This window comes from Sesamum indicum, linkage group LG8 (assembly GCF_000512975.1).
Source record: "Sesamum indicum cultivar Zhongzhi No. 13 linkage group LG8, S_indicum_v1.0, whole genome shotgun sequence".
Taxonomy (NCBI): Eukaryota; Viridiplantae; Streptophyta; class Magnoliopsida; order Lamiales; family Pedaliaceae; genus Sesamum; species Sesamum indicum.
This window is the reverse complement of record NC_026152.1, coordinates 6,217,535-6,231,261: the sequence shown is the minus strand read 5'-3', so window position 1 is coordinate 6,231,261 and position 13,727 is coordinate 6,217,535. Positions and strand designations below refer to the sequence as shown.

At 35.3% G+C, this 13,727-nt stretch overlaps 1 pseudogene; it reads right to left on the bottom strand.

Annotated features, from left to right (window-relative positions):
* LOC105167807 lies at positions 290–1,856 on the bottom strand (annotated as a pseudogene).

Here is a 13,727-nt window from a genome sequence, read left to right as displayed (position 1 = left end):
TAACTGATTGAAGAAAAACACTCTTAATCCTTTTCCCTAGGGTTTTTTTTTTAATTTCTCCAACATTATGTATTATCTATATTTATCAATATTTTTTATAAATGAAAATATTTTATGAACTTATTATCTTATACATATATTTTTAAGTATTTTTTACTCTACAAAAATTAAATTGTAATGTCATTTATACAAACATTTTATTTTAAATAAATTCTGACACTTATTAGTGTGACTATTAGGGGCACCATATGGTGAAGTATCAAAATTTACAAAAGGTTGCTATAAAGACCTATTTCTAGTTCCAGTATAACTTTTTGGAATATCCTTACATAGATGGTAAGTCATGTACTTATGGTTGAGCCACGTCGTTATAGCAAACGTTTACCTTTAATTTCAACACAATATATATTTCAATAACGAAAAGCAATAAACATCACAAAATAAAATACATATATAGCCCAAAGGGTATAAGGGTTAAACGGCTTATTCCAACTACCTAATACCTCGTTGTGTCCGCACCAAGAACATAATCTGCGAAAGTCTTGAGATTGACATAAGAGGTACCTCCATCTTCCGGTTTGCGTACACTCAATCCAGTCCTCCACAAATCTTGTATGAGTTTGGCATTTGTGGTCTGATCAGTCCGTTGTGGGAACGACACCACAGGCACCCCTGAAACTAAACTCTCAAGCGACGAGTTCCAACCACAGTGAGTCAAAAAGCATCCCACAGAAGGATGCGACAGAACCTCCACCTGAGTACGTACACCAAGGCACAATCTTGCGTTGCTTTTCCAAATCCTTCCCACAGCTCAGCATTTCCTCTAGTTTCCCACTATTTTCTACGCCTCTGATCACCCAGAGGAATGGCCTTACGCTTTTGATCAGACCTTTGGCTATCTCTTCCATTTGTGGTTTAGATAGCTCAGAATAGCTGCCAAAAGCTACATAAATTACAGATAATTTCTTTTTGGAGTCCAACCACTGTACATAATTCAGAGACTTCTGGATCAAGTCACCTCCAAATTCAGTATCCAAAGGGTCTTTTCCATCTAAAAATGCGGACGGAATTAGTGGCCCTATATCCATCAACTTGTACTTATCTATAACACTCAAAGGCCCGGGCTCCTAGGCTTGAAATGTGTTCACAAGGACTATCGGGCTATTCTCTCTGTCAAGAATCTCACAATTCTGTGTGTAAATTGGCAGTGCAAAGTCATATACGTTGGTGTTTGAAGGAAATAGAAACGATGGCAGATCACTAGGCTCGAACACCGGTAGTGGGAAGCTTAATGACTTCATTACTTCGAGCAGCATCAAAATACTTATTGAAGTAGTAAAAATAAACACCAAAAACAGTGGCTGGTTGGATCCAGAGAAGAGTTACTGGAATGTGAAGATGGGAAGCCACTTGACCAGCCCAAGGGACAAGAAGACTGTAGCCACTTGACCAAGGGACAAGAAGACTGTAGATTACACGAGTAAAAGGATGCCCTTCTTCCCGTTTTGCCCGAATAGCGTCTTCCACTGCCTTGCTGCCGTGATTTCCGAGTGCAGATATAATGTTTTGAGCATCATCAGTTGACCAGCCATTGTTAACCATCGGTAAAGGAAACGAAGTCGATTAGGCCATCAACTGTTGAAGAAGTTGTGGTCATGCGGCGTATGGCGGAATGGCTGGTTAAGAAGGTGACCTTAACGCCAAGTTTTGAGAGGCGCTTCGCAAACTGGAGAGATGGATTAATATGGCCTTGAGCTGGAAATGTGACTAGCAGCACATGGACCATTTTCACAAGGAGACCACCGGAGAAGAGCAAGCAGTAATACTCAGTGTCTGTGTGTGTGATATATGGATAGTGTTCGTCATGGAGTACAATATAAAGATAAGGTTTAGTTTGGAGATTACTGGTTGTGTTAATTACATCTGACCAAGGAAAGATTAGCATGGAAAAAAGAAACCATCGAATTTTTTACTTTTTTTTTTTAAATTGATAAAATACGAAACCGAAATTAATATTGAATTAACTTATCAAAATCAATAGTATAATATTATTAATTAAACCACAGTATGGAGAAAAAAGTATTAGCGACAAAAAATTAATTAAGTAACAAAATTAAAATTATCATTAATTATCTATATTATATAACTATATGCGGAAATGACAAATTTGGTTCTGTAAGTATGAGTAGCTGGCACATTTAGCTCTTTATCTTTCAAACCGACAGATTTTGTCCGTAACTTTCAAGAAGCGACATATTTAGTTTTGAAACCAAATATAGGATAATTTTACCCCTATATAACTTTAAAATGAACTTTTTAGTCTAATTTCATTTATATTTGGATTCTGATTCCCATGCTCACTTAGAATGGTATCAGAGTCTAGATTTATTGAAAACATATTTGTTTATATCACATTTAGATGTTTTATCCACTAACGAAGAAGACTATTTAAGAAAATAGGAACAAACAAAAGTTCGAGTACAATAGAGAATACTTTCAGATTTTGAAAGAACAAGATGGAATTTCTTTATGAAAATTCTAGAAAAGGGAGAAGATTATCGCCAGCCACCGGATGAAGGTTCGACTGATAATCAGGAGTATTTCTAGATCTTAACAAAACAGAGAAAGAATTTCGTTTTAGGATTTCTAAAGAAGGCTACAAAACCAGACCCCAAACCTCTAACCAAGAAGGAATAAGAAGAATGGTGGAGAATCCACCAAATCAAGAAGGTGCTACAAGAAAATACGATGAAAAGCCTACGAGCAACCAAAGTCCATGGTGGAATCCTAGCCAGGAGAAACAAAACAAGTAAATTCCTTCACCAATACAGTTTTTAAAATTATAATTAAAGGAATTGACTAGAAAGAACTCAAGTAAGATACCTAGAAGATCTTACAAGATCTAAGAGAAATTCAAAAGACAGTTCAAGATTATGAACATAAATTAATCCATATGCCTATGAAAATATAAACTTTGAGCCAGTAGGTGCATGAGATCTTTAAGATGTTCCCAGAACTACATAAGGATCTTGCAAATCTGAAAACAGAAGTTACCAATCTAAAGAGAAATAAAAGAGAAAGTCCCGTGACATCCAGATCCAAACAAGAAAGAATTAAGGATGTCCTCTGACCAGTATCTCTTCTTCATCAGAAGGGAAAGGCAATGGGGATTCCAAAACCAAAGATAAGAGATAATCTGATCCTCGAAACCATAAAATCCATAAAATAATAGAGGTAAGGAGGACAGATCTATCAAATCTACAGGAATTGACTGAATCTTTTCCCAACATGGGATTGTGGACTTAGTCAACATTCAAACCAAAGAAATCACTCCAGCACTACTGCTGCTGGAGGGAAGTGCAGGTTCCAATGATCCTCCATAAGATCATCCAGGAAAGTACGGATATCCACACCAACTTAACACCAACATTTGTGCGGACCAGACTTAGAGAGAATCTAGGAAGAAACACAATGAGAGTGCCAGAAAATACACATTAGGCAAGGACAATTATCTAGCCCTTGCATCCATGAAGCTGATAGACGAATGGGTTGCAGACATGAAGACAACAACATCAACCCTAGAACTTTACAAAGAAAACTTCATAAGATCAATGGAGTTGGGCTTGGAATGTTCTGTAAAGATCAGATGGAATAATACCCTAAAAGATTCCAAAGCCAGTATTCTTGTTGGAGATTCAAAAAGCGCAATGGCAGAACGACTAGGAAAGTTTATCAAGATACACTTCCTTGGAAAAGGATATTTCAAAGGAAGTAAGTCAAAGAATGCTAGAGAATATGCACAAGCCCTCTTTGGCCTTGAATTGAGAAGTGTTTGTGCAGTAGATGAATATATTTATTAGTTTCGCAAGTATTTTTTCCAAAGTGGAGTAGCAATAGAAGTAGTAGCCCCCATGTTCTTTGCAAAGATCTATAAACCATGGAGGGAAATGTTGATCAAATTATACAAAGTACCTAAAGAACAGCTGGACTCAGTCACAAGGAGGATGTCCCTTTTCAAAGACAAAATGAAGGATTGCTATTATTAAGCATTCATCTAAAAGAACATGAAGAGGTTGAGAGATAAGATCAAGAAAACTCCTCACTGTCGTGATAACAATAATTTTCCTAAAATTATAGGAGAATCAAGTGAGCCGAGGAAAAGTGAGAAGCAGAACAATGACTCCTACCTTAGGAGTTTCAAAAGAACCTCATTCAGGCAATTATCATGGTGGTCTAAATCAGAGGTCAGATCATACAAATCTGGATAGAAATCAGACCAACAAGGGTCTCATTGATCTAGGCGAACAGAGACCATATCTATGGAAAACACCCCTACAAGGAGAACTTTCAGATAAGCCCATACCAGGCTAATGAAAGTTTCAAAAACTGCAACTACTGGACGTGCGGAACAAAGGGATATATATCTCCAGGTTGCCCGCAGAAACATGGTGAACTAAGAAAATTTGAAGCTACGAATGACATTGTAGACACAATCTACTATGGCAATTTGGTACCCATATACCGATTCAAAGATCTTTCTTCAGACGAAAGTGTGTATGAGGAAGAAATAGAGACTGATTCGGATGGATCTTCAATCTAGTCAGAATAACTACAATGAGGGAGATAGGCTTCAAACCTCTAAAAGCCTCTCAAGATTAGTTCCAAGGATGAAGGTATCTAGCACAACCATGAAAGAATCATGTGTCAAGAGTCCAACCTCAGCCCATACGATGGATTTAGGATTAGAGGAATCGGGAGATCCTCAACCAGATAGGACTAAACCAGAGGAAACATCATAGAATTTTTACAAAGTAAGTTCAGGTGAGTTTGTTGTTCCATGGAACTTACAGGTAATGTGATGGAAATTCAGCTTATTCCTAAAGAAGAAATTCTTGAAGAATTAAGTAAGCTTAGACAAAAAGTAGCGGTTACTATGAAATGGATCCACATAGGAACTATTGTGGTAGTAATAAAAACAACTTTCAAGGAAGGATTGATTAAAAAATACATTTAATCAGTAATGGATAGACGAATCAATAACTTAGGAGATGGTTGTCCTAGAACAATGATAAAAAAATTATATGGAAGAAAATTAATGTTTGATATTCATCTTAAAATTGCATACAACCTAGTAGGCCAAGATTTCAATAGATGTCCTGAACAGATCTCATTAAACACAATTGGGGAATACTCATCAATATTTTTGTCACCAATGAGTTTAATGTCCTGAAACAGTTTACTAGGCAAGGATGTCTCAGTATAAAGCTCTTCAAGTTTATCCCACAATTCTTTAGAAGAATTTTGTTTACCAACTTTACGTAAAACAGTGTCAGACAAGTTCGAAATAATCGAGGAGTAAGCAAATTCATCATTTTCTTGTATTTTTTCTTCTGAAATATTTTCCGAATAGTTGTCATCAATGTCTTTAAAAACTCTTTGCTGAATCAAAATGCCTTCATTTTTTGTTGCCAGATTGAAAAGTCACTTTTTCCATCGAAAGGTTGTAGGTTATATCCGGCCATTAAAACAAATTTTAAAAAAAAATTCAGAAAAGGTTTTTAAGCAAGTTTTACTGATTATTCAGGAAAAATATTTTTAACAAGTACTCTCAGCAAATAAGTCACAGAAATATCAGAAAAACACGACAGATCACAGTAACTAATCAAATAAAACGAGGATGACAAAATCACAAAGATTGCAGTTGATATCTCAGGAAATCAGAGAATGCAGCAGATATGTAATATTGCAATAAAGAACAGAGAATATGTCGCAGTAGAGTTCTCAGTAAGATTATAAGATCATAGAGATCACAATCATTCAAAAAACAGTTAATAAATAATCAAATCACTACAAAATATATATCAATAGTTTTTTAGGAGATCACACAGATCAATACAAAGAAATCACACAGATTGATAATATCACAAAGATTCAGAGATCACAACAGATCAACAGGTAATGAAAGCAGAGTATAACGAAACCCGAGGTTTACCAGCCTAAGTCCCGTCTTAGATACTCGACGACCTCAAGGGTCCGGCCAAGAGGGATATTAGGGGGCTTAACCACGGTAAATGAACACAGAAGAATAAATAATATCCAACAGTAATATAGAACGGAGATATCAACAGAAAATAAAAAGGAGGGGTTTCAGAGGTTACCACCACCGGACTCTTTTCGGATTAGAGATGGCTCTAATACCACTGTATGGTTTGAACCCCTGAGTGATACCTTAAACAAATGGCCTGACAAGCTATTACAGAAATATAATGGAGTACAAAACTCCTTAGATATTACAGACCAAATAAGAGAAACAAAAAAATATAAACAAATTATATTTGAGAATAAAGAAGGTAGCTAAGATAGAACCAGATCCAAGTGGTATAGCACAAAGCTCTGTCACAGAAAACTCAGAATCTCACAGTTGCACCCACGGCTACTCCACCTTAACAACTTCAAAATCACCGAGATCCACAAGTCACAGAGACTGATAACATGTTCACTAATAACTCGAAGGATTTGGAGATATGTGAGATGTATTTCTTATGTATTTTGGCCAAAGGGAAAAAATCTCTATTTATAGGAGTTGGTGAGGACAACTGATAAGGAAGGCTTGGTGGCTTTCCATAAGCCATTAGATTGGCTTAGGAAAGCCACTTCCTTCTCCGGTGAAGAATAGAGAAGGAGAATCACAGCAAATCCATGGCAGAATATAGAAGAGGTAAAAAGGGGAACAGAAAACAGCGGCACAGTTGAAAAGAGAAGCAGACTAAATGCTTCTAAGGTTAGGTTACACCTTAAGTATAGAGTAGTGGGTCGGGTATCGGGTACTGGGTATGGGCCGAGTAGAGTTGAAGTGGGTCTTGTCAAGTGGGTGGAACTTGTGGGCTTTGCCTTAGTAGGCCGCGGTCATTGGACCACAATTATCAACAATAATAAAATCGAAACAACTAAAAACTCCGCTGTCAAGGTGCGTATAAGTTTTGTGTCAAAAGAGCTTTCTCTAGTAGTTCGAGAAACTGAAGTTAGCCAAAATAATTCAAAAGTATTTTTTTGAAATTAGAAGTTGAAAACTACTTTTTTAAACCTCTCGCAAAAGGAGGTTATAAGATTGTTACATCTTACTTTTCTGGGAGTACTTACAAATACTAAAATAAACACTTATAAACATCTTTTATTTAGCTAATACATATAGCTATCTAATGTCGTATCATTTGCCCTGACTAAGGATCCTGCTCTACGAAAATCTATAAAATGAGACATGATCATTTTCATAACACATTCTCACACTTCAACTCTCATTTTCTCTGGATTTTTTAGCTATTTTCAGCATACTTTGGCACTCTAAACAAATTATATCATTTTAACACTATTTTCAACTATTATTATCACTTCGATTCATGTTTCTCTTTTATTTCTTCAATAAACACGGTACTAATATAAGCATTGGAGTGATAACTTTTGTTATGTATGTCAATACCCTGGTAATTTTAAAATTTTTGTGGAAGTCCTTCGATTATTATGATGTTGTTGGACCCCAGTACGTATCAATATATTTAAAGCACAAATGCTTTTTAAGATTTTCATCTAAAAGTTAACAATAAATATGCTTTAATGTTAATAAAAAAAAATATAATTAGCAGCTTAAGCAATTGAAAACTTCAAAGACTAAAAATTAAGTAATATATGAGTAAAATAAAAAATACACAAATATCGAATGTAAACAGATATTATTAATTTTTTAAACTTAAATTTTCAACTACCCAATCTAAATAATTTTAGAGAAAGATGAATAATTACATCCCCATTTCTAAATATATATCATTTACAAAATCAAGACAAAGGTGTATCAATCATATTTTTTCACAAATGTGCAACATTTCATCAATGTTTCATTTTTCTTTTATATTAAGAAAATTGAATATATTTATCAAGAAAAGTCAAGTTTCATTTGATTAGTTAGTTAATAACTTTTGGATTAGTTTAAATAAATAAGATAAATTGTCTGTGATTAGTATTTGTTTTATATATATCATACTAATTTATTACTTTAATTTGATCTCTGATGCTCAAGTTAGTAATTATTCATTCAATATTTCAATCAAGAATATTTTTGTTTTAGGTAAAAAGTTAATTTGATACTAAATTAATGTTTAAAATATATTAAGAACATACAAATAAATACATGGAACGTATAAAGGGTATTTTTGTCCCAACAATTAACGTTGTGGGGGAGGGGTTTAAGACTTGGACTAGATTTGAGGGAGCTAAAGTGTATTTAACCCTAATTTGAATTCAAATTTATCCCTTTTAATTTATTTTCAAGATTCCATATCTAAAGTTGATATTAGGTTTTTCAGATATTTGTTGGTTGGAAATTGTCCTTCAACATAATTTTCAAAACATTTAGTTGTATTGTGTTGATTATTGTGCATTGGACTTCAATCAAAGATAATTTTCAAAAGAATTTGTTACTCTTTATTGACTAAAGAATTTAACTATGTTTTTTCTTATTTTTTGTTTGTTTAAACATTTAATTTTAATAAGCATTAAAACAAAATCATACGAAATCGTGTAAAATTGCACTTTCGATTTTGTTTTTGAAAGTGACAATTGACAAATTATTATGAAAAATTGTAAATAGCAATTCGATTTAGAAATAGCGTAGAATTTATCGGAACTGCACTGTGATCACTCCTACTAGAAGCTAGTGGCACCCCTAGGATGCTTGTACCTTCTTTGGATTTCTGTAAAAAAAATTCAACTTTCTTTTGGACTACGTTGGTCTAATTATAATAATTTCAATTAAAAATTACCCTTTTTAATTTATTTTCAGAATTGCACATTTAAAGTTGGTGTTAGAATTTTCAAATAATTGGAATAATTTAGCACTAATATTTACAGCTTTCACATATTTAATATTATAGAATTTTATATTTTAATTGCTATATTATCCTATCTTCTAGACTAACATATATTAAATTATTATAATTACTTAAAAAAACATTTTTTTGGGCAATCATGCAAGTCTATTTATTGTGTATGAATAAACAATGATAATACTTATTGAATACTTGTTTTTATTAACATTCAATATTTTAGTAATATTGACAAGTAAAAAACGTAAATATGAATTGTAGTAATTGAATAAAACTTATGATTTTTTACGAACCAAATTACTAAAAACAAGTGAAAATATTAAATAAAAGCAAGCTGTTTAATGCTTAAGGGTAAAATGAGCTTTAATCATTAAGTTTGTTTTAAAAGTGTTTTTTTTTTTTTTCAAAAATTACCAAATTTTGCTTTTATCTGTTTTCTATTGTAATTTTTACAAACACCACCACTTCTAATTCTGTCTTAATTTTCAACTTATTTTACAAAAAACCACTAATCTAAAAATAAAAGTTTGTGCAAATAATCTTTAAGTTGATTTAAGCGAAAGCCCTAAGGAGTTTCCTACCAACTCTTACAGCTTATTAATAAAATTATAAAATAGATAGACGGACATGTGGTATAGGTTCCCAACACATTAGGACACGTCACTCCAAAGAATCTCTAGCAAACTCCTATACATTTGGTGGCAACATAGCTCATAACTAGCAAGTAACAGACTCCTGGAAGACTTGGATAGACTGAGCAAGACTAGTCAAAAGGCCATAAGTCCTTCCAGATAATTCTAAATCCTGAGGTAAGTACTAACTTAAGTATTAATGTGTTAACCTCTATTTTTCAAGTTAGTCCCTCATTAATCTTATGATTTCTTTGAAGATCCTCCAACCCTTATGGTGTGGCTAAAATCTGATACTCATCACTAGCGCCATATGTGGGAACACTTGAAATTTCTAAATGAAAAATGATAAGTTCAGATAATCGAGGTGACAATGGATCTTTTAAGGGAAACATGCCCTTCCTTGCTGTGGTAGTTTCAGCTATTCCACCTCCAGAGAAGGTTATAAGGGGATCCACTACCCCTAATCCAGCTTTTGACCCGATAGTTATACCTACTATCGTCAACCCGCTTCTTGATGAGGAGCTCCGACAGTTCATAGTGGAGACCATCAATGCAATTCTTCGAGGCTCCCAACCTAGTGGAGTAGGACAATTCTCCCAATACGAAAAGAGTGGGGCATCAAGTGAGCAAGGAACTAATGAGCAAGTTCTTATTGGTCTCCAACAGGATGGATCTTGTACCTGTCGAGCTTACAAGCGAGGAAGGGGTTCCCTAGGGACCTCCTGAGAGCTAGCACTCTCTCATGAAGAAAATGATGGAATTCCGCCAAAGGGTAAGGAACGAAGTCCGCTTTTGGAGCGTGGTATCATACGAGAGGAGCTCCTTACTTATTTCAAGATGCCCTTGAATCTATCCATTTACAATGGCACCACCATCCTTACTGAGCATATTTTATGTTTGAAAACATAGATATGCTACACAGGTATACTAATTGTATTAAATATCATGTTCTTACTAACTAATCAATTCTATTCAACAGTGATTCGACTAGCTTCCAAATCAATAACATCTTCCACAAAGTTTAGCTCCCTTTTCCTATCCAGTTCTCTAGCAGCACGAAGTGCCGAAAATCAGGCATTAGCCTCTTCGAGGTGAACCTAAAGGAGAGAAAGAGACATAGACGGCATATATTGAATATTTTAACAAGGCCATCTTAAAGGCCCAGACAAGGCACCTAGAGATATTGATCAATGTCATCACCCAAGGCTTTGTGGGGGACCTCTATATTGAATCCTTGGCTAAGAATCTTGTTTTCGACTTCTATGACCTACTAGCTTGGGTACCCAGGTATATAAATTTAAAAGATACACAATTAATAAAGAAAAATAATCAGCACAACAAATGGATGGTAATGAAGGACCCTCATCCCGTAGGAGTAGAGCGGAACCCAAAAGACGATTTAATCCCCTCAATCATGAGAATGAGCATTACGCCCCACTCATAACCAACCCAACATTTATAGCCATAGATCAATTTCCTACTCTACATTGACCTAAAGTTTTCGAGGAAGGACCGCAGTTACCTAAATCTAAGTATTTCTGTAGGTGTGACAGGGAGTATGGGCACGATACCGACAAGTATCGCCGGCTAAGACATGAGATAGAATAACTGATCCCAATTGACTATCTTAAGGATTAAGTTGATAAAGATTGACAAAGCGAGCAAGGGAGGAGCACTCTCGCCATAAGCTCCCGCAGAAGTTAGGAGAGAACTGCAGATTCCTCTAGAAGGGAACACAGAAGGGATGAAACTCCTACCTAGAAGTAGAGCCTGAAAAACACAACGGCCAAAGTTGTGATCCACATGATAGAAATATGACCTACTGATGGGGACTCCAAGAGGGCCAAACATGCACATGCTAGCATGTCTAGAGCATTCATGGAAACTGATTGCAAAGTACAACTAAGATGATTCATTTCCTCATAGTAGACGTACCTTTAACTCACAACAACATCCTAAGGCGACTAGCTCTGAATGCCTTCTAGGCGATAGTCTCCACCTACCACACGAAGTTGATTTATCCTGTTGGAGCTAAGTGGAGAAATTAACAGACAATCAATACATATCACGAAAATGCTACGTCGAATCTCTGAAAAGATGCAATAGGAATTATGTGGAAATAAACCTCTTTCAGCGCAACCAGGAGAAAGATAACAGACCTACCCAATATGACGAGTAGGGAAACGAGGTTCCTGCCTGCATGCAGTTTATAGAGGAGTTGTTGAGTATCCAGTTGGTCCCAGGAAAGCTAGACAAAACTATCAAGATCGGCTCCCAGCTCAGCCCTGTGTCAGTAGGGCAATTGACTACTTTCTTGCAGGAAAATGGGGACATTTTTGCATAGCCAACTGGTGAATTGGTTGGAATGTATCCCAGTGTTACAGTGAATAGCTTAAACCTAGAACCATCCTTCCCTCCTGTGAAGCAGAAGAAGAGGCATTTTGGTTCGAAAAAGGACAAAGTCATCCAGAAGGAGGTAAGCTCGTTATGGGGCATATTAAGGAGATTCAATTTTCCTAATACTTTTCAAATCTGTGCTTATTCCCAAGCCACATAACAAATAATGCATGCGTGTGGATTTTAGAGATGTTAAAAAACCATGTTGTACGGACTTCTACCCTTTCCGCCGCATAGATTAGCTAGTGGATTTCACATTTGGTCATGAATTATTGAGTCTAATAGATGCCTCCTAGGGTTATCATCAAATTATGCTTAATCCTAATGACCAGAAGTGAGTTAGCTTTATTTTATTGATGTATTGTTTCGCCATTCCGGCCAAATAATGCAGGTGCTACCTATCAATCACTGGTGGACTGCATGTTTATAGAGCAACTGAGGTGTAACATGAAGTACACGTTGATGACATACTAGTGAAGGCTCGCAAGTGGACCAACATATCACCGACCCAGCTGAAACGTTTGACATACTAAGGAGGTACTAAAGGAAATTAGATTTGGCTAAATGCGGATTTCGAGTTCGAAGCGGCAGATTCCTTGCCTATATGGTCACAAGGAAAGGCACTGGCCAATCTAGGTAAAGTACTAGCACTACAGGAAATGAAACCTCCTATCAACCTCAATGAGGTTTGAAAACTAGCTGGCAGCTAGTTCATATCCCGCTCTGTAGAGCGTAATCTAGCATTCTTCAAAGTTCTAAGATAAGTGTGTGATCTATGTGTGAATCAATTCAATTAATTTAATTTTGGTCCATCCATCCAATAGATTATCCCATAAGTAAATAATTTAATTACTTACATCTTCCAAAATTAATTTCAAATTAATTCATTTTTCCTTCTCTGTGGTCCGTGTTTGACTCTTTAGGTTCACTTTTAATTAGACTTTGGCTTGTATCTAAAAAAATTAATTAGTTAAATTTAATTTAATTAATCATTCCCAATTAACCATTAATTGGAAAAACCTTTTACCATGGATGACCATCTAGCAATTATCCATATCACTGGAGACTCGGTGAATATTGGTGTGAATATTTGGTGCTCGAGTTCCATATATGTGCTTAGGTTTTATTAACGCTTTTAAATATTTGATATTTAACATGCAAGATCCAATAATGTGATGAAATCTTGGTCAAATCTAAAAATATTTTATCACTTGGTTAGACCAAGTCAAATATTAGACCCAAAATGAAATTAAAATAAAGAGTTGTTTATTCCAAGACTTCCGTCCATAATAATATAGTGAGGAAGCACCCAAGTGTGATCTCACAAGTTGTGGCATGTTGGGATTGAAATAAACTTGCGCTATTACTGAGAACAAAGTGAATATGCTTCTGTTTCCTTCACTCATGGGGGATCTCATAAGTCGAGAATGATATTAAATACCTCCCACAATATTATTTTTCATATGAATCGTAAAAGTTGGGCATGGATCATTTTGCTTGTGGACCCCAAACCGACTAGAAAATGGTATTACGAAATCCCGTTTGAGAGTGATGGGCTTTTGCATAAATAGTGGAAGAGGTTAATGACTAAAAATCAAGTCTTAACTTGAATACAATATTATGATAATCTAGTAAAATATTTTTGATTTAACTATAGATGACTAAGAATCCACTAACCACTATACTCAAGGCTAATAAATTTGATGTAACCAACTACACCAATTGGCTGAGGAATCTGAGGATAGTCCTCGATTTCGAGAACCATATCTATATTCTGGATAAGTCTCTTCCTCGGACCTTGATGGAGGGGTTCTTGCCTGAA